We start from the raw sequence: 21,327 nt of genomic DNA on the forward strand, positions 1-21,327 counted from the left end.
CTTCAGCAATCGTAGGCATGAAGCGGACTTCGATGCTAGTACACCTGTGAAGGTCTCAGTAAATCCGTTACGTTTTCTTTCACCGCTTTAAAGACTGGATTAGCTGGGAAAAAGTTCCACAGGCCCAACCTGGTGCCGTTGCAGTTCCCCCGGGACATAGGCCTCGACCAACAGCTTCAGTAATCGTAGGCAGGAAGCAGACTTCGATGCTAGTACACCTGTGAAGGTCTCAATAAATCCATTACATTTTCTTTCACTGCTTCAAAGACTGCATTAGCCAGGAAAAAGTTCCACAGGCCCAACCTGGCGTGGATGCAGTTCCCCCGGGACATAGGCCTCGGCCAACAGCTTCAGCAATCGTAGGCAGGAAGCGGACTTCCATGCTAGTACACCTGTGAAGGTCTCATTAATGCAGTTATGCTCCTCTCCTGTGGCCCAAACGAGTTTCTCAGATAACTGTGGTAACACGAGAGAAAATACATGATGCGCAATGCTAACCCTCTGACCCCAAGCAGGAGGAGGAGGTGGCCTCACAAGGCCAAGAAACCATGACCAGAACCCGCTGTAGCCTGTGCTGAAAGGATGTGAGCGGGCCCTAGGGCCAGGCTCAGTCCCAGCAAACACCTTGTGTGGCCCAAGGTGCTGCGAGTGACATAGCAATGGGAAATCTATGTGTCCACACACTACTTATTCTGTTTGGGTGTCGGATACCTCATTGACAATGCAAGGGGTAAACCATCTGCACTCTGCACCCTACCTGAGTCTGTCAGTCTTTTGAGGACAGACAGGTAAAACACCTCTATGGGAAGTCTGTGTGCACCCACAGCATGGGTGGGCCCAAGGAACTTAAAGACAGTACACATAAAGAAATCAGAGTGCCCAAACATGGCAGACTTTCACTGCACCCAGGACATAGGCCTCTGCACAAACCCTCAGCAATCGCGGGCATAGACCGGACTCCGATGCTAGTGTAGCTGTGAACGTCTCATTAGCGCTGTATCGCTCCTCTTGTTTGTCTCAATGCAGTGCCCCGGATAGTTGTGGTAACGTGAGAGAAAATGCATGTTATCTTCGGCCCACACTCCATGCCCTAGTCAGTCTGGGTTTTTTTTAAAGTGCCAGACAGGTACAACTCCGCTATGGGAAGTCTGTGTGCACCCACAGCATGGGTGGGTCCCAGGAACCCAGAGAAGGTAACATGACAGAATATACATGTTGGCTTCGGCCCACACTCCATGCCCTAGTCAGTCAGTGTTTTTTGGGGGGCCAGATAGGTAGAACACCACGATGGAAAAACTTAGTGCACCCATAGTATGCACAGATCCCTGTAATATTCCTGTAGCAAAGGTATAAGCTGACCCCAGTAACAGTTATGTTGCAGAAGTCTAGGGAGACCCCAGTAACATTTCAGTAGTAACAGTATAGACAGACCCCAGTAACATTTCTGTAGTAACAGTATAGGCAGACCCCTGTAACATTTGTGTAGCAGCAGTATAGGCAGACCCCTGTAACATTTCTGCAGCTGAAGTATAGGTAAACCCCTGTAACATTAATGCAGTTACGCTCCTCTCCTTTTGCCCAAACAAGTTTCTCAGATAACTGTGGTAACACAAGAGAAAATACATGATGCGCATTGCTGATCCCCTGACCCCAAGCAGGAGGAGGAGGTGACCTTACAAGGCCAAGAAACCATGACCAGGACCCGCTGTAGCCTGTGTTGAAAGCATGTGAGTGGGCCATTGGCCAGGCTCGGTCCCAGCAAATACCTTGAGACCCAAGGTGCTGCGACTGGCATAGCAATGGGCAGTCCATGTGCCAACACAGTATTCATTCTGTCTAGGTGTCGGATAGCTCTAGCGACACCGCAAGGGGAAAGGCATCTGCACTATGCACCCTACCCAAGTCAGTCAGTCAGTCACTTCGTGCAGGACAGGGAAATCACCCCTATGGGAAGTCTGTGTGCACCCACAGCATTGGCGAGTGGAAAGAACCCAAAGACAGCATTAAATATGAAGGAATCAGACTGCCCAAACATGGCAGACTTAAAGTGCGCCGAGGCCATAGGCCTCTGCCCACACCTTTAGCAATCGCGGGCATAGAGCGGACTCCGATGCTAGTACAGCAGTGAACGTCTCATTAATGCAGTTACGCTCCTCTCCTTTGGCCCAAACGACTTTCTTAGATAACTGTAGTAACACGAGAGAAAATTCATGATGCGCATTGCTGATCCCCTGACCCCAAGCAGGAGAGGGAGGTGGCCTTACAAGGCCAAGAAACCATGACCAGGGCCCGCTGTAGCCTATGTGGGAAGGATGTGAGTGGGCCATTGGCCAGGCTCGGTCTCAGCAAATATCTTGTGAGGCCCAAGGTGCCGCGACTGACATAGAAATGGGAAGTCCATGTGCCCACACAGTATTGATTCTGTCTAGGTGTCGGATAGCTCTATCGACACCGCAAGGGGAAAGCCATCTGCACTATGCACCCTACCCAAGTCAGTCAGTGACTTTGTTCCGGACAGGTATGGGAAGTCTTTGTGCAACCACAGCGTAGGTGAGCCGAAGGAACCCAAAGACAGTAATAAACATGAAGAAATGATAGCGCCCAAACATGCCAGACTTTCACTGTGCCGAGGACATAGACCTCTGTACACACCCTCAGCAATCGTGGGCATAGAGCAGACTCCGATGCTAGTACAGCTGTGAAGGTCTCATCAATGCAGTAACGCTCCTCTTCTTTGGCCCAAACCAGTGTCTCAGATAACTGTGGTAACATGAGAGAAAATACATGATGCCCAGTGCTGATCCCCTGACCCCAAGCAGGAGGAGGAGTTGGCATTACAAGCCCAAGACACCAGGACCAGGACCCGCAATAGTCTGTGTGGGAAGCACGTTAGTGGGCCCAGGGTCAGGCTCGGTTCCAAGCCTCCACCTTTGTGACCCAAGGTGCCCTGAGTTGCATAGCAACGGGAAATTCATGTGTCGCAACATAGATAGCTTAACACTGGAAGGGGCAGTCTTTGAGTTACTTGGCCTAGCCTATGCTGTAAGTGCACAAAGATGGTATTACGCAGGAAGAATTCAGAGTGCCCAACCATGGGAGAGTTTCGCCCTGCCAAACAACTTGGCCTCGGCCAGCAATTATGGCCTAGTCAGTCACTGTATTATTTGTGCCACATAGGTAAAACACCGCGATGGGAAGACTTAGTGCACCCATAATATAGACAGACCGCTGTAACATTCCTGTATCAAAGGTATAAACAGACCCCAGGAACATTTCTGTAGCAGCAGTATAGGCAGACCCTGTAACATTTTTGTAGCTGCAGTATAGGCAAACCCGAGTACCATTTCTGTAGTGGAAGTATAGGCAGACTCCGGTAACATTTCTCTAGAAGCAGTATACGCAGACCCTTGTAACATTTCTGTAGCAGCAGTATCAGCAGACCCCTGTAACATTTATGAAGCAGAAGCATATGCAGACCCCAGTACCATTTTTGTAGCAGCAGTTAAGGCTGTGAGGAAGGAGGAACAGCAGCCAGAGGATTCAGAGTTTCAGCAGTGGACTGTGTAGAAGACTGGGTGCCCGATACATTGCTGGATGCATTTTCTGCCATCCACGACAGTACCTGCTCACACTGCTCTGTTTGCAATAAAGGTCTACTACGTGGACCCACAAATTGTGATATGAAGCTGGGGACCCCAGAAACATGCCTCTCTCCTAATCCCACAGCAGCCGGCTGGGATACACCTGGACCAGGAACTCAGCCTGTGCCCACACCCTCACTTGGAACTCCGCATCCTTGCCCACGTCCACATCCTCGACCCCTACCCCTAACCCTCAGCATGGTGGATTACGAATAGAGCAGACATAGACCGCTGTAAATAATTATGGAATTATATGCGTACACTTTCACGCAGAGAGTGGAATCGTAATGCTAACTTCAGGCAGAAAAAAATTGAAGGAAGGCAGCAAACAGGCCTAGCAATGCAATGGTGATACACCAAAACTCCCACCAGACACCCAGTAAAATGCAGACGGTCAGAGGTAGCCCAACGAAGGAGCTTTTTTTTTTTTTTTTTAAAAAGAAAACAGGCTATATACTGTGTATATCACTTTCCCTCTATAAGTACCTGTGTTGGCCGTACGCCGAGCGTCAAATTCACTGCAGACACAGGCAGGTGTATATAATCTGGGAGTTATGTGCGTAGACTTTGTCGCTGAGAACGTTATAGTAAGGCAAACTCCAGGCAGAAAAAAATAGTCAGGATGGCCGCAAACAGGCCTAAGGGCTCCCACCCACTAGCGTTTTTTTTCACTGCGAAATTTGCACGTTTTTTTTTTTTCTACAGGGGGTCTATGGGACTTGTAAAGCTAAAATCGCGATCGCGCAAAATTGCGATTTACCGCGAAATTGCGATTTTGCGCAATCGCGATTTTAGCTTTACAACTCCCATAGCCCAAAGACCCCTGCAGAAAAAAAAACGCTGCGAATTTCGCAGTAAAAAAAAACGCTAGTGGGTGGGCACCCTAACTGTGCAATAGCGATGGACTTAAACTCCCACCAGACACCCAGTGAAATTTAAACGGTCAAAGGTTGCTCAACCAAGGAGCTTTTTGGTTTTTTTTAAAAAGAATACTGGCTGTATAGTGTGTCTATCACATTCCCTCTATAAGTGGCTGCATTGGCCATACACTGTGCGTCTCTAATTCACTGCAGGCATAGGCCGTTGTAAATAATCTTGGAATTATGTGCGTAGACTTTGTCACTGAGAGCAGTATAGTAAGGCAAACTCCAGGCAGAAAAAAATAGTCGGGGGGCGGAGCTTGCCAAGCAGGAAGCAGGACGCAGCCCGCCAAGCTCCCGGAGACATAGCCAAAAAACGGGCCACCACACTGTACCGGAGCCACATAGCCGGCGCACCACCGCAGTGCTAGATCCCTGACAGCTCCAGGAGCATTTAGACACCGCTCCGGAGCGAATCCGACGAGGACAAGAGGAGGCGCGGAGCTTACCAGAGCGGCTGCCTCCCCGGCCCGGATCCCTGGGTGCCGGCGGCGTGCGCGGACGATCCGAGCGGCAGAAGCGGAGCGGGAGGTAGGCGAACGGCATCTGCCATCACCGGAGCACGGGGAAGCTCACTGACAGGGCTGCAGACGTCACCCGACCCCTCTCCCCCTCCCTGCACACTGTACCGGAGGACAGGAGAGCGGGAAAGCACAGCGAGGGGACGGCAACTTCCCCCTCTCCCCCCCCCCCTCCACTCAGAGCAGACACCAGCGGCTCCTCACACAGCAGAGGGCTGGAGGTGAGGGAGACACAAGCAAGCCATAAGTCTCCCTCTTCTCCCTCTTCCCCCTCACAGGCAATAAAGAAGAACCTTGCATCTGCAGCAGGGGCCACCCAGCAGCTTCCCCCCCCCCCCATAGAATCAAAAAAGGACTGAAAGCCTCCATTAGCAGGCGGCCGCCACCCAGCCACAACACAGTGGAACAACACAGGCTCAATAAGCCACCCAAGGCACATTGGGACAGGCACTGCTAGCCGGCCCGCCACACATCCGGCAACCCCCCAAGCTCAGGGAGGTCTCAAAACCCGCACTGGCAGGTGACTACCAACCAGCCACAATACAGACTAGGCACAAAGGCCCAGCAAGCCACCTGAACGACTCTAGAACCCCACGCCCTGCTCACAGAGACAACCGGGTGCCCTACAGCAAACACCTACCTCTCGGCCAACAAGAGGAGACCCTCTCGTGAACTCCAAGCTCCCTGCGCATTAGAAAGCTGAAAAGGGGACAAACACTGGGGAGAGAAAGACATTAAGCCGGAACAGCCTAACAACCATAACTCTGGCCAGGCCCGCCCAGACAGGGCCCAGAATGATCATTTAATTTCTCACTATGCGCTAACAGACCCCTGAGGAACGTGTGAACAATAGCAGCAAATACGGAACACCACCGCTCGAACGTACAAACCTGAGTCAGCAAAACCTAGCAAAACGTAAATATACCCCCTCTCACAATGGTGAAAATTGGGAGGGACAAGAATAAAGACCACGCAGAACAGCCCAAAACCAATAAAAATCAAGCAGAAATGGACAAGTATCTAAAAAAGAAACACAGCTCGCCAGTGGCACAAAAACAGAGACCGCACCACGAATACGTCGCAGACCCACACTCAGACGACTCAGAGGGAGAAAGTGTCTCAGCTGCCTCAGAACGCAATGAAGAGCTCGACAGAGACCCAATTTCTCGCTCCTTCCTAAAAACAATTCTCACTGAAGCCATCTCCCCAGTCCTGAAAGAATTAGCCGATATAAAAACCGAAGTAAAACAAATAGGCCACAGGGTTGAAGACCTTGAAAATACACAGCAAGACCTGATTCAGCACAACCTAGCTCTCCAATCCACCCTAGCGGAGCAACAAGACCAGTTAAACCAGGCAATGCTCCTCATTGAAGATCAAGAAAATAGAAGCCGGAGGAAAAATATCCGCTTCAGGGGCCTGCCAGAAACAATAGCAACGGAGGCATTAAACTCAGCTGCATTACAGATATTCCAGTCTTTGCTCGGAGAAGATAAAGCGAATAAAATTGTAGTAGAAAGGATCCACCGAGCCTTAAGACCAAAACCCACACCGCAAGAACCCCCAAGAGATGTTATCTGCGGCCTGCTAAATTACCTCGACACTTCTGCAATTTTACAGAAAGCCAGAGAATCAGGTGAAATCCTACACGAAGGGAATAAAATCCTCCTATTTCAGGACATCGCCCCTAGCACATTGGCCAAAAGGCGAATCCTGAAACCTTTGACAGATGCGCTTCGAGTCAGAAAGCTACCGGTGAAATGGCTATTCCCGTTCGGCCTGGCAACCTTTAAAGACGGGCAACAAATAACCATAAGAACACCAAGGGACCTCGAGAAAGTGTGGGAAAAACTCGAATTGCCCCCTATCGACATACCTTCTTGGTTACCCTGCCAACCCAAAATGCCGCTATCACAATTGAAGAGGCCCGAAAGCTGGTCGATCAACAAACCCCCCAGGACCCCAAGACAAAAAAAGAGAACACAGACCGAAACCTGAGGAGAAACAAGCCTAACTGCCCCTCCCAAGGTCTCACCATTGGACAATCCGCAGAAACATCCCCATTTTACCCCCCCAGAAGACCGGTGAGATAAACTCTTATCACCATGTTCCCCCCCCCCCATGTTTTCTCTTTCCGCCTCTCCTACCTACAGCCAGAACTACAACATCGCTGACCCGGAAGACGGAGGAGTTGGAGGGGACCGAGAGGGGGAGAATCCCGCGATATACTACGCCGGTCAGACGGAAGGATCTGCGCAGGTAAAAGACGGCGGAGACAGGCCAACAACAGGGACTCTAGACTATTGAGCATCCCCGCGCCCCAATTAATTACTCTGGCCTGATCTCCAATCCATACACAATCTGCAGAGATCCAGATCCAAAATCCACCAAAGACTTAGACTCAAAAGCCATGCCCTCGCTGGGGTCTAGCGGCGGCTCCCCCAATACCGTCCGGGGGGCTGCGGCTGGAGCGCACCGAGCGGCAAATTTATTTGTTGATATATAATGTTGTATTGTTCTATATAGCCTCGATATTTGCTGAACAATGTTGTATAGCTTCACAAGTTAGAGATTTACTGTTCACACAATTCCCAGGGGTCGCACCCAACCGAAGAGGTGCGCGTCCAACCCCCCCACAAATTCACGAGGAGGGGGAGAAACCAAGGGGTTACAACCCCACCTCGAGGACCGACCGAGGAACGGACCCGAGGCCCCTATGGGTATGGATCCCCCCTTCCCCCGTGTGCGATAAAATTCCTCACCTCCACACATAAGGTGGAGCTTTTTGTTACCCCCTGTTCAAACAGCAAGAGTGCACACCACGTTCTGTTTAGAGGTGCAACAGATACGGGCCCTAAAATAAAATACATGGAAATAGACTATGGCAGAGATCAAAGTTACTTCATTTAATATTAGAGGCTGGAACAGCCCACAGAAGAGAGCCCAGACATTTAACCTGCTGAAAAAACAATCCCCAGAGGTACTGTTTCTACAAGAAACTCACTTCCGCCACAACCACGTCCCTAGACTTCCAACACATACATACAACCATTGGCACCACAGCACACACTCCTCGGCCTCTAGAGGGGTTACCATAGCAATAAATAAAAACGTCCCCTTCACCCTTACGGGGTCAGAACAAGACCCAAAAGGGAGATACCTATTCTTAAAAGGCACGATAGCCAATAGCGAGATCACATTCGCTAATTTATATGCACCAAACAAACAACAGGTCCAATGGCTCACACGGGTCTTAAATAAATTTAGAGAGTTTGCGGGGGGACTGCAGGTGGTCGGCGGTGACTTTAATATAGCTTTAGAGCATTCAATTGACACAACCTCGAACGCCGTGTCGGCCCCCTGCAGCCAAACCCACAGGCTCAGGAGTCTGTTAGCGGACCTAAACTTACGAGACGCCTGGAGACTGAAAAATCCCAACCTCAGGGAGTACACATATTTTTCACACATTCACAAATCGTACCATAGAATTGACTACCTACTGATCTCAGGCAAATACCTACATTCAGTCACAGCAACCGACATAGGCCAAATCACAATATCTGACCACGCTCCCATTGCCCTCACGTTGATAGTGGACAGCCTGCCGAGGAGGGAATGGAACTGGCGCCTAAATTGCACACTGATAAACGGGCAGGAAAATATCACAAGCTTAACGGATAAACTAGAAGAATTCTTCTTAATCAACGACACACATGAGGTTCCTGCCCCAATTATCTGGGAGGCACACAAAGCCTATATAAGAGGGGAACTAATCTCACTAGGCACCAGGATCAAACGCCAGAGGAATGAGGAAATTAACTCACTTTTGACCCAAATCTCATACAAGGAAACACAACATAAAAAGAACCCGGAAGACAAAACTTTAAAAGAGCTCACATACCTAAGAGAAAAACTTAAAAATCTACTTAATATAAAATCAGCCAAGACCCTGCTGTCATCTAAGTACAAGATTTACGTGCACGGTGACAGAGGGTCAAAGACAATGACGAGGCTCATCCAAAAGCAAAAAGAGAAGACATTCATCTCCCAAATTAAAACCCCTACGGGGAAAATAGTGACATCGACAGAAGACATTGCAGTAGAATTTGAGAAATACTATACCGCATTATACAGCCTAGAAAATGACAACGAGTGCCCACAAGACACCACACTCAATTTTCTAAACAACTTAAATCTCCCTGGACTCTCAGAGGAAGATGCTGCCTCACTCCTACACCAAGTCACAGACGACGAGGTGAGGGAGGTACTAGCAACTATCCCCAACGGAAAAAGCCCCGGCCCTGATGGACTGCCCATCATATATTATAAAAAATTCGCAGATACACTAATCCCTCACCTAACCAAATTATGCAATTCCCTCCTTTCAGGCGCACCCCTACCCAAACAAGCCTTAGAGGCACACATCTCGCTCCTACCTAAAGAAGGCAAAGCACCGAACCTATGTAGCAACTACAGACCCATTTCACTGCTGAACGCAGATATAAAACTATGGGCAAAAATACTAGCTCAAAGAATAGCCCCTCTACTTACAAAGCTAATAAACCCAGACCAAGTTGGATTTGTTCCGGGAAGAGAGGGCAAATTCAACACGACCAGAGCAATCCACGCAATACACTTTGCCAGACAAAACAAAGTACCTCTGGTCCTGATTTCCACGGATGCCGAAAAGGCTTTTGATAGAGTAAGATGGAAATATATGAAAAACACCCTGAACAAGTTTGGCTTCCCGCCCATATTTATTAAAGCCATCCTCTCCCTATATACAGAGCCAACGGCCAAAGTCCTTGTCAATGGCACGCTAACCAAACCCTTCGCCATAAGAAATGGCACCAGACAGGGCTGCCCACTATCCCCTACACTCTTTATACTGACAATGGAGACACTCCTACAGGAAATCAGGCAAAACTCGGACATTGTAGGCCTCCGAATAGGAGGTAAAACACACACCACGGCGGCATTTGCGGACGATCTGCTGGTATTGGTCACAAACCCGACCAAAGCACTGGCGGCGCTCATGGGGACGTTTGACCTCTTCGGCAGGCTGTCCAATTTTAAAATAAACTACGACAAGTCAGAGGCGCTAAACATCTCCGCCCCACCCCAAGTAGTGAGAAAACTGAATGTGCAATACGCCTTCAAATGGCCCACGAGTAGCATTAAATACCTAGGCATCACACTAACGGCCAACCCCTCCCAGCTTTACGAAGCTAACTTCACCCCACTAATTAAAAAAGTAAAAACACAACTTACACAATTCAACATACCACTAATTTCATGGCTGGGGAGAAAGAACCTTATTTCCACCTACATACTGCCTCAAATAATTTATACTATGCACTCAGTCCCAATAGAGATACCTAATTTCTTTTTTGCTCACATACATAAGCTCTTTAGGGGCTTTATATGGGATGGACACAAACCGCGATTGGCGTTCTCTACCCTCACCCAAAAGCGCCCACAGGGAGGCGCCGGCCTCCCGAACTTGCAATACTACCACAGGGCGATCCACATTGCCAGGTGGATCCTTTTAACAGACGAAGAAGTGGCCTCTCCCTCGCTTGAAATGGAGAGAGAGGTGCTGGGCAGGGAAAACCAAGCACTACTATGGCTGAAAGGCCCCCACCTTGGTAAACATACACGCCTAAGCCCAATCACGAAATGTACAATAAAAGTACTGAGACTCGTAAGAGCAGAAGCATCAAAAGAAAAACCCACCCCCCCAATGACCCCGGCCAATCTGATACCGGCCATCTTGGCAAATAAACCGCTGAGAACAGAAAGAGTTTGGGACAAACTTGGGGATCTCACAATTTATGATATCCTTAAAAGCCCCAAACTTAACGACCAAACACAACTAGAAACTCTCCTGCCACAGTGCCCGCTCGATTTCCTGAGCAGGGCAGGCCTTTTCCAAGCCCTGAGACGATTCCAGACAACCCACCAGGGGGATTTGCGGGATCCCCTCTGGTTTGAAACCTACACCGCACTCCCCTCTCGCCCGAAGAGACTGGTCACCCAGCTTTACAGAGGTCTCCTCCTACAAAATGCCATAGAAAAACCCTGGTTTCTTAGAGAGTGGGAGAGGGAATTAAATATAACCTTGAACAGAGAAGAGACTCTTAGAGTTCTAAAAAATTCACATGGCTTCTCCAGATGTGTACGGACTCAGGAGAACTCGTACAAAATACTCACGAGATGGTACAGAACACCTGTCACATCCTCTAAAATGAACCCGGGGTCCCCAGACATTTGCTGGAGATGCGGGGAAGAGAGGGGAACAGCCCTACACATCTGGTGGAACTGCAGCAGAATCAAATCCTTTTGGCAATCAGTTAATAATCTTATTAACAAAATTTGTCACACAAACCACACATTCGGACCAGAGGAGATACTAATCTGGCTGCCCACAAGGCAATTCAAACCCTCTCATAAAAACCTAGCGACAACTCTCATCACAGCAGCCAAACTGCTGATCCCCCTATTTTGGCAGAAAAAAGAGAGCCCACAGATCGCACAATGGGAAGAAAGGGTCTCACAAATATTTAGATTTGAGGAGATGCTAGCCTGGGAAAACGGCTCGAGAGAAGACTTCACCACCCTGTGGACGCCCTGGATTTTGTACCAGGGTGATAGAGATAACTCAAACCCATAAACAAAAGCACGCCTCCAAACCAGCCTGCTACCAAAAGCCCGTCTAGCCCCACTTAAGGATTTAATTAAATGCACCTTGCTGTACTTTCCCTAAGTTAACCAATCCTGAAACCTATCCACCCCCCATCCCCCACATCCCCAATATCCCCTCCCCCCTATCCTGTACTATATGTCAACAAACAGAGTATCCGTGTTATGATATTCTTTTGCCTTAATCAATTTGTTGTAGTTATCACGCGAAATGATATACGGCCCTGCGCGGCCAATCTGCACTTGACCATTGTTGTTGACGTCTTTGTTATTCATTTCAATAAAAAGAAATTGTTTAAAAAAAGAAAAAAATAGTCAGGAAGGCCGCAAACAGGCCTAAGTGCAATAGTGATGAACGAAAACCCCCACCAGACACCCAGTAAAATTTAAACGGTCAGCGGTTACCCTACGAAGGAGCTTTTTGGGTTTTTTTGGTAAAAGAATACAGGCTATGTACTGTGTACATCACTTTCCCTCTATCAGTCGCTGTGGCCATATGCTGTGCGTCTCTAAGTCACTGCAGACACAGGCCGTGTAAATAATCTTGGAATTATGTGCGTAGTCTTTGTCGCTGAGAGCAGTATAGTAAGGCAAACTCCAGGCAGAAAAAAATAGTCAGGAAGGCCGCAAACAGGCCTAAGTGCAATAGTGATGGACTACAACTCCCAACAGACAACCTGTAAAATGCACACGGTCACAGGTAGCCGTAAGAAGGAGCTTTTATTTAAAAAATTTTTTATAAAAGAATGCCGGCTATATAGCGTGTATATGACTTTTCCTCTATCAGGGGCTGTCGCCGTACGCTGTGCGTGAAGTTGATGGCAGACACAGAGCGGTGTAAAATTTTTTTGAATTATTGGCGTACAGTTGGAGGATGATAGCGGTTATGTAACGCTAACTGCAGCTAGAAAAAAAATATATGGAAGGCTGAAAACAGGCCTAGCTGTGCAATAGTGATGGACTACAACTCCCATCAGACAACCTGTAAAATGCACACGGTCACAGGTAGCCGTAAGTAGGAACGTTGGGGCTCTTGTACACAGGATCCTACACTAACACTTTCCCTATAGCAGCACCAGCACTGTCCTTGATCTCTCCCAGTGTGTGACTGTGGCGAGCCGCAGGCGGCCCCACTTTAAATACTCGGGGGTCACTTGATCTCGTCAGCCACTCACTGTAGGAGAGTGGGATAGGGCTGGAACGTCACAGGAGGAAGTTGTAATGCCTTCCCTGCTTTTCTATTGGCCAGAAAATGGCGCAAAACTTTCAGGGAAGAAAATAGAATTGACTCGAACATCGCGTGGTGCTCGCCTCGAGTAACAAGCATATCGAGTACCCTAATACTCGAACGAGCATCAAGCTCGGACGAGTACGCTCACTCATCTCTACTAATAACCATAAGGCAGTGTTGTAAAATCATCTAGTAGATGCCTCTTTCTGTAAACACACCTTTTGTGTTTTGTGTAGCGGCCTTGTTTCGATGTCCCAATGCTTCTGTTTCTTACAAACTCCGGCCGCTCTACGCTGATAGTTTTCTGTGTTTCAGGGTTTGTGTTATGATTATAATTAAAGATGAGCGAACACCAAAATGTTCGGGTTCGTGTTATTCGAAACGAACTTCCCGCGATGTTCGGGTGTTCGTTTCGAATAACGAACCCCATTGAAGTCAATGGGCGACCGGAACATTTTTGTATTTCGCCGAATTCATGAATGGGTGTGAGTGAGGGCTGGCCTCTGATTGGTCAGGCTGTGACCATTCAGAGGCATCTTATTCAGCAGGCGGGGATTTTAAATCCCCGGCTGCTGAATACTACTCACAGCTGTTCAGAGCAGTTCAGGAGAACTGCAGCCTGCCGCGCTGAACTCCATCTGCCGGCACCAGGTGAGTATATATATATTTTTTATTTTTACACATTTCTGGATGAATTGCAGGAAAGGGCTTATATATTTAACCCCTTTCCGACAATTCATCCCGCGATCGCCGGCAGCCCATTGCATTCAGTGGAGTCGGCTGTATTGCCGTTTCCATTGAATTCAATGGGCAAACATCGTTCTTCTCTGTCACAGCTGTTACAGCTGTGGCAGAGAAGAAGGATTTGTCTTCTATATGTTCTCAATGGGGTTGGCGCTGCTGCCGCCGGCCCCATTGAGCGCATATAGACGAACATCCGAACATCGTGTGGTGTTCGTTACGAATAACGAACATCCCGAACACCCTAATATTCGCCCGAGCATCAAGCTCGGACGAGTACGTTCGCTCATCTCTAATTATAATCAAAAACCCGATCTTTCAGGCTGTCTAAATTTTTGACCTGAGTGGCGGCAATATTTAAAGCTATACCTTTAACTTTAACACGGTTTTGCCTGTCTTCAACTTGTACCCGTAAGTTTTGGGACCCACTGATACAAACTCTTTGATGCATGTATCAGCGGGGATCTCGCTGGTCAATTCACCCAGGTAGTTGCCTAACGGCGGGTTCCACTCACCTTCACAGTGTACAAGAATGACAGAATCTTTGTCGTGATAAACACAGCGTTCCTGCAATCTATCCAGAAGCGAGTAGAGCTCTAGGCGTGCGTGTTTTTGTTGACCGTGTGGTCCTTTTTTGTGTATTTCCACGTGACATTGGCTGTATCATCATCAATAAAATTTAGACCTGAAATTTAGTAGTAAGGTAGAAAAACATACTCAAAGAGTTCAGCAGAGTCACTCACGATGCTCGTACACGGGAGATTCGATTTCTGGCGAACTTTACCCAGAAGGAGTTTAAGAAAAGCTTGGTGATTTGTCATTTAGCAGGGTTTACGTGTATTTCACCCTTACACAATTATACACCTTCTTTTTCAAGAAAGGAATCAACATATTCATTTTTCTTGTCATTGTCCGTGCACCAGCTAGGATACCATGAAACCTCTTGTTTATCGCTAAGATGCAACTTGATGTAAGATGCAAACAGATCTTTCGACGTTTCTGGAAAATACCATATTTCGTAGGTGTGTGCTATCCTGTAGCCTTCCTCCACAGCCATCTCGAGCTCTATCGTACACCATTTACCAACAATAGAACTCTCTTCATCACTATGACTACACGGCTCTGACTGTGAATTTAAAGCGCAGGTGTAACATAGGGGAAGCATCAATTTATGATTCATTTTCACCTGCAGGATCGGGAAAAATAAATTGCGTGGTGGGCACACTTTAACTTTTGCGAGACCAAAGTAATTTTTGATGTAGCCAAAATTTTCATAAATGATCGTTTGGTGCCCTGTAGGGTAAGTCTTTGTTTTGTTGACGAAGGGATACAGACTAGTTAAATCATAATAATTTATCGTATCACCCTTGTTCAGTCTGTGGTATAGCTTTATTGCATTAGTTCGACCCCGATAAAGCGCGTCACGAGGGTCTAGTGGCGCTGGGAACTGCATTTTAAGAAGAAATGCCTGAAGGTCTGAATTGGTCTCAACTAGAAATGAGCGAGCACCAAAATGCTTGGGAGCTCCTTACTCGAGCCAAGCTTTTTGTAATGCTCAAGAGCTCGTTTTGATTAATGAACCCCATTGAAGTCAACGGGAGACACTAGCAGTTTTAAAGGTGACCCATGCTCTGCAGTGTTTTCAATGGAGCTGCGGCTGCTGCCAGTGGCTCCATTGAAAACAATGGTCTGCTGGCACCCCTGAATTCAGCAGGCGGGGATTTAAAATTAATGAATTCATGAATAGTTGAGTGCTGCCTCTGATTGGCTGAGCACAGGGACCAATCAGAGGCAGCTCTCAGCTGTCATTGAATAGCTGAGACCTGCCTCTGATTGGTCACAGTGCTTAGCCAATCAGAGGCAGCCTATTCAGCAGCCGGGGATTTTATATCCACGCCTGCTGAATACTACTGAGAGCAGTTCAGGGCAAAGAGCTGGCTGGATGCGTCTGAGCCCCGGCAGCTGAAGAAAAGTGAGAATTTTATTTAATTTTATTTTATTCACCATTTCTTCTTGTTTTTCACTGAAGGGCTTATATTTAAAAACAATTTCAGGATGTTGGCAACTGGATCCACTACCGCAACTGTCATTTGTGACAGCTGTGGTAGGGAATTCTTTATTCTTATTCCCCGCAGGGATGAAGAATTCCTTTGCTGCATCTGTCACAGATGTGGCAGGTGCAGCAGGGAATTCTTTTGGTATTACACTAAAATTATTCTTTAAACATAAGCCCTTCCCTGAAAGACAATTACCATGTGCCAGCAGCAGGATCCTTTACCTCATCTGTGACAGCTCTGGTAGGGAATTATTTATTCTCCGCTGGGATGAAGAATTCATTTGCTGCATCTGTCACAGATATGGCACGTGCAGCAGGGAATTCTTTTTACTAGAGGGGATAAAGGAAACATCTGCCGCATGTGGCATATGTGTTCTTCATCCCCGCGGAGGACACGGCAGCTGCGGAGAGTAAATTTATTTATTTTTACACTAAAATAATTGTTTTTCTGTGAAGGGCTTATGTTTAAAGCCCTTCCCTGAAAAAACAATTACAGGGTGCCGGCAGCAGGATCCCCTACCACAGCTGTCATCTGTGACAGCTGCGGTAGGGAATTTAAGAATTCTTCTGCTGCATGTGTCACACATGTGGCAGATGTAGCAGCAGGGAATTCTTTTTACTAGCGGGGATGTGGCAGATGTGTTCTTCATCCCCGTGGGGGAAACGGCAGCTGCAAAGAGGTAAGTTTATTTATTTTTTAAACTAAAATTATTGTTTTTCAGGGAAGGGCTTATGTTTAAACCCATCCATGAAAAACAATTCAGGGGTGCCAGCAGACCATCAATTTCAAAGGAGCTGCCGGCAGCAGCAGTGGCTCCATTGAAACATGTGGAGAGGAGAGGGTGAAATTTTTTTCGAGTAATGAGTACATCGAGCAGGCTAATGCTCGAACGAGCATTCTTACTCATCTCTAGTCTCAACCACTTCACGCTATTTATGCTGCCATAACCCATTTAAAGAGTATCCCAGGTATTATAAAAAATGCTTTTTAGCTAAAAAAGCCTGGTATAGCTGACTGTACTTAGTTTTAGTGCTGTTATTTTGAGCGTCTTCATTGTAGCATATGGGACACCCGTGGTAAAAACAGCCTTGAAATTCAAAAGCGATATGTTGGCTATCAACATACGCATATCAATCTAAGTAATAGCTACTGACCCATTTTTTACCGCCTCTCAGCACATGCTGTATGTCTAGGTTTTTGCTGTAAGACACGTACATTAACCATTGAATAGCGGGGGTTGAGTACCTTTTTTGGCCTTGTGGTAATTATCAGAGGGCAAAATAGGTATAGTGTCTTCAGGTAAGAATTTAAACCTGTATATAGCCATGCATACAGACACAAGAGTGATGTGTTGGAACGGGTCAACGCAATTAATAACACTAAAGTTTGTCTCTTTTTCCATAGAATACCTTTCTAACCGATTTTGTTTAGCCATTTCCATTACCTGGTTTCTGTAACGCTCATAGGCTTTCAACATCCTGCTTACAATATAACTTCAATTCTGTATTAAAAATCAAAAGTACAACCCTTTCGCATTTCAGACCACTCCATGAACTCTTTTTTGTTGTCTCTTTAACTCTTTAATAATAACATATCAACCGGCATTGTGGGCAATAAAGGTGCAGTCCGTAAAATTGCCGCTGAGAAAAAACTGAACAAAATCACAGGTGCAAAACTCGTCCTCAAACTTCCAAGACTTTGCTGCGTACAGTGCTGTGGCAAAACAGAATGTGTTTGCCTGTATCCAGTTGACACTCAAAGTCGTAGAAAACATATGATGGCTTTGCCACAATGGGCTTCGGATGGTAAGGCTGTATGTAACACAAGTGTTTGTCAGATTTCTCCCCTGTGGTTTTACAAATGTTACAGTGCAGACCATTGCATTCGCGGGGCGTGATGCGTTTAACTACATACTGATAACAACGACCGCAAAATATTTTAGTCTTGGAAAACGTATCATCCGCCGCAGCCACGATCTTGTGGCGCTCTAAACAATCAGATGAGCGACAAAACATGCGGCAACTGGTGCATCGTTATATCGATCCTGGGGTTTCGACACACGATTCTGTCTGACAAGCTTTACAAAAATACTTCCACGAGTGATTATTCTTGTGGTGAAAAACAGAAATTGGTGCCGATAAAAGCTGTTATATTCGTAATCCCGTAATAATGATTATGATGGTGGAGGATGTATACAGCACCCCCACCAGAGGTTTCCCTGGTGTGAAAATAACGCCAATCACCGCGACTGTGGTATAGAATCCTTATGGTTATGCCCAGGTGTTTCTCAAATGCCTCAATATCGCTAAAACGCACTAGCTGATTGTCAGGGATGTCCAATTCATGATGTAATTGTCTAGCTCGTGCAATAAAACACTGTCCTCAACAGAGCCCTCCTCTAACAACTCATATAGACTGGCCGCTAAACACAGGTTAGAGTCATAATTGTTAAAATCAAAAAGCCACCGCTTTTTCACTATTAAGACTTTGAATGTCAAGCATTCACCAACTAAACAGTCCACATTACTCTGTAATGCGTTGGCCATAGCATTTAAGAAGCTCTCAGCATTAAAATCATCCATGGCCTGTTTTAGAGAATAAATAGGATCCAACCACCGCCCACCATCGACGCTTAGCTGTATGAAATCACGGGGTTGTATATCTTGTCTGATTCTGTCAAGAAAAGACTGAATGACACCGTGTACAGCATTAACCCTTTCCCATCCAATGTAGGGGCTGTTCCGACATCATCATTTTCCTCTATAGCTCCGATGTTGAGACAGACCCGACATGCTGTTTCTGCACTGCTTCCTCCCCAGCTCTGCTACCGGAGGCCACCCGACACACTTATGTGAGTAAATGAGCTGGCAACAGTACTGAACAGCGCTGGATTCTTCATTTACTGAATGCCAGATGTTCCTTTCCCTCTGCTCTGCTGCTGTGTATTCTCCGGCAATAGAAGGGGGAGAAAGCACGTGGGGCATTCAGAAAATGAAGAATCGAGCGCTGTCCAGTGCTGTGTCCAGCTCACTTACTCACATAAGTGTGTCAGGTGGCCTCTGGCAGCAGAGCGGGGGAGAAGGCACATGGGGGCATTTACTATCAGCACTGATCAGCGCTGGGCTCTTCATTTACTGAATGCCCCCACGTGCTCTCTCCCTTCTCTATTGCCAGAGAATACACAACATTAGAGTAGGGGAGAAAGAACATCTGACATTCAGTAAATGAAGAATCCAGTGCTGATCAGTGCTGTTTCCAGCTCACTTACTCACATTAAAAAAAGTGTGTGGGGTGGCCTTCAGCAGCAGAGCAGGGGAGAAAGCACATGGGGGAATTCAGTAAATGCAGAATACAGTGGTGATCGTGGTTTCCAGTTCACTAACTCACATAAGTGTGTCGGGTAGGCTCCGGCAGCAGAGCGGGGAAGGGAGCACATAGGGCCATTCACTAAATGCAGAATCCAGCACTGATCAGACTATTTACAGGTTGCTCGGGCATATTTGGACTCTGCGGGGTATGTGGGACTGGATCAGGAGGTTGTGTGGGTGCCTCAGGATTTTGCGGGCAAGTTCTGGGTTGGCTCTTTCGGCGTCTTCTGGCGGATATAGACCTAGCGGTTATACACATTTTTATAGCTTTTTTAACAGCTTTTGCTCTACACCAAATGCTACGTGAATACACTCCAGCTATTTTACCCTCTGATAATTACCACAAGACCAAAAAAATGGTACTTAACCCCCGCTATTCAGTGGTTGATGTACGTGTCTTACAGCAAAAACAGAGTCATACAGAACGCGCTAAGAGGCGGTGAAAACGGGTCTGTAGCTATTATTTAGATGGATACGTGTATGTTGATGGCCAACTTATCGCTTTTGAATTTCAAGGCTGTTTTTACCATGGGTGTCCCGTATGCTACAATGAAGACGCTTAAAATAACGTCACTAAATCTAAGTACAGTCAGCTATATCAGGCTTTTTTTAAGCTAAAAAACATTTTTTTACAAAAACTAGGGTACTCTTTACGTGTCGTATGGGAGCTTGAATGGTGTGAAATGGTTGAGACCAATTCAGGCCCTTAGGCATTTTTTCCTAAAATGCAGTTCCCAGCACTGCTAGACCCTCGTGATGCCCTTTATGGGGGTTGACTAACACCGTAAAGCTATACCACAGACTGAATGAGAATTATACGATAAATTATTATGCTTTTGTTGACGAAGTCCGTATCCCTTTGTCAACAAAATAAAGAATTATCCTTGACAAGGCACCTGATTATTTTTGAAAATTTTGGCTACATCAAAAATTACTTTGGTCTCGCAAAAGTTAAAGTGTGCCCACCACGCAATTTATTTTTCCCAGTGCTGCAGGTGAAAATGAATTATTAATTGATGTTTCCCCTATGTTACACCTGCGCTTTAAATTCACAGTCAGAGACGATATAGAGAGGTCTATCATCGGTACATGGTGTACGTTAGAACTCGAGATGGCTGTGGAGAAAAGCTACAGGATAGCCCACAACTACGAAATATGACATTTTCCAAAAACGTCAGATGGTCTGTTTGCATCTTACATCAAGTTGCATCTTAGGGATAAACAAGAGGCTTCATGGTATCCTAGCTGGTGCACGGACAATGCAGTTCTCAGCGCCGCTAGACCCTCATGACATGCTTTACGGGGGTCGAGCTAATGCAATAAAGCTATACCAGAGACTGAACAAGGGTAAGACATAAAATTATTATGATTTCACGATGCTGCAGGTGAAAATGAATCATAAATTGATGCTTCCCCTATGTTACACCTGAGCTTTAAATTCACAGTCAGAGCCGTGTAGTCATACCGATGAAGAGAGTTCTATTGTTGGTACATGATGTACGATAGAGCTCGAGATGGCTTTGGAGAAAAGCTACAGGATAGCTCACAACTATGAAATATGGCATATTCCAGAAATGTCAGATGATCTGTTTGCATCTTACATCAAGTTGCATCTTAGGGATAAACAAAAGGCTTCAGGGTATCCTAGCTGGTGCACGGACGATGCACTCTTTGAGGTGTTTCTACCTCACTACGAAGTTTCGGGCCTAAATTTTATTGATGATGAAACAGCCAATGTCACGTGGAAATACACAAAAGAGCACCACATAGTCAACAAAAATGCCAACATCTTTATAGCTTGCTTTACAACAGCCTACGCAAGCCTAGAGCTCTACTCGCTTCTGAATAGATTGCAGTTATGTTGTCTTTATCACAACACAGATTCTGTCATTTTTGTACACCGTGAAGGTGAGTGGAACCCGTCGTTAGGCAACTACCTGGGTGAATTGACCAGCGAGATCCCCGCTGATACATACATCACAGAATTTGTATCAGCGGTCCCAAAACTTATGGGTACAAGTTGAACACAGATAAAACAGTGTTAAAAGTTAAAGGTATAACTTTAAATATTGCCGCCACTCGGGTCATAAATTTCGACAGCCTGAAAGATTTGGTTTTTGATAATTCTCGTAACACAAACCCTGAA

This window comes from Eleutherodactylus coqui, chromosome 1 (assembly GCF_035609145.1).
Source record: "Eleutherodactylus coqui strain aEleCoq1 chromosome 1, aEleCoq1.hap1, whole genome shotgun sequence".
NCBI lineage: Eukaryota > Metazoa > Chordata > Amphibia > Anura > Eleutherodactylidae > Eleutherodactylus > Eleutherodactylus coqui.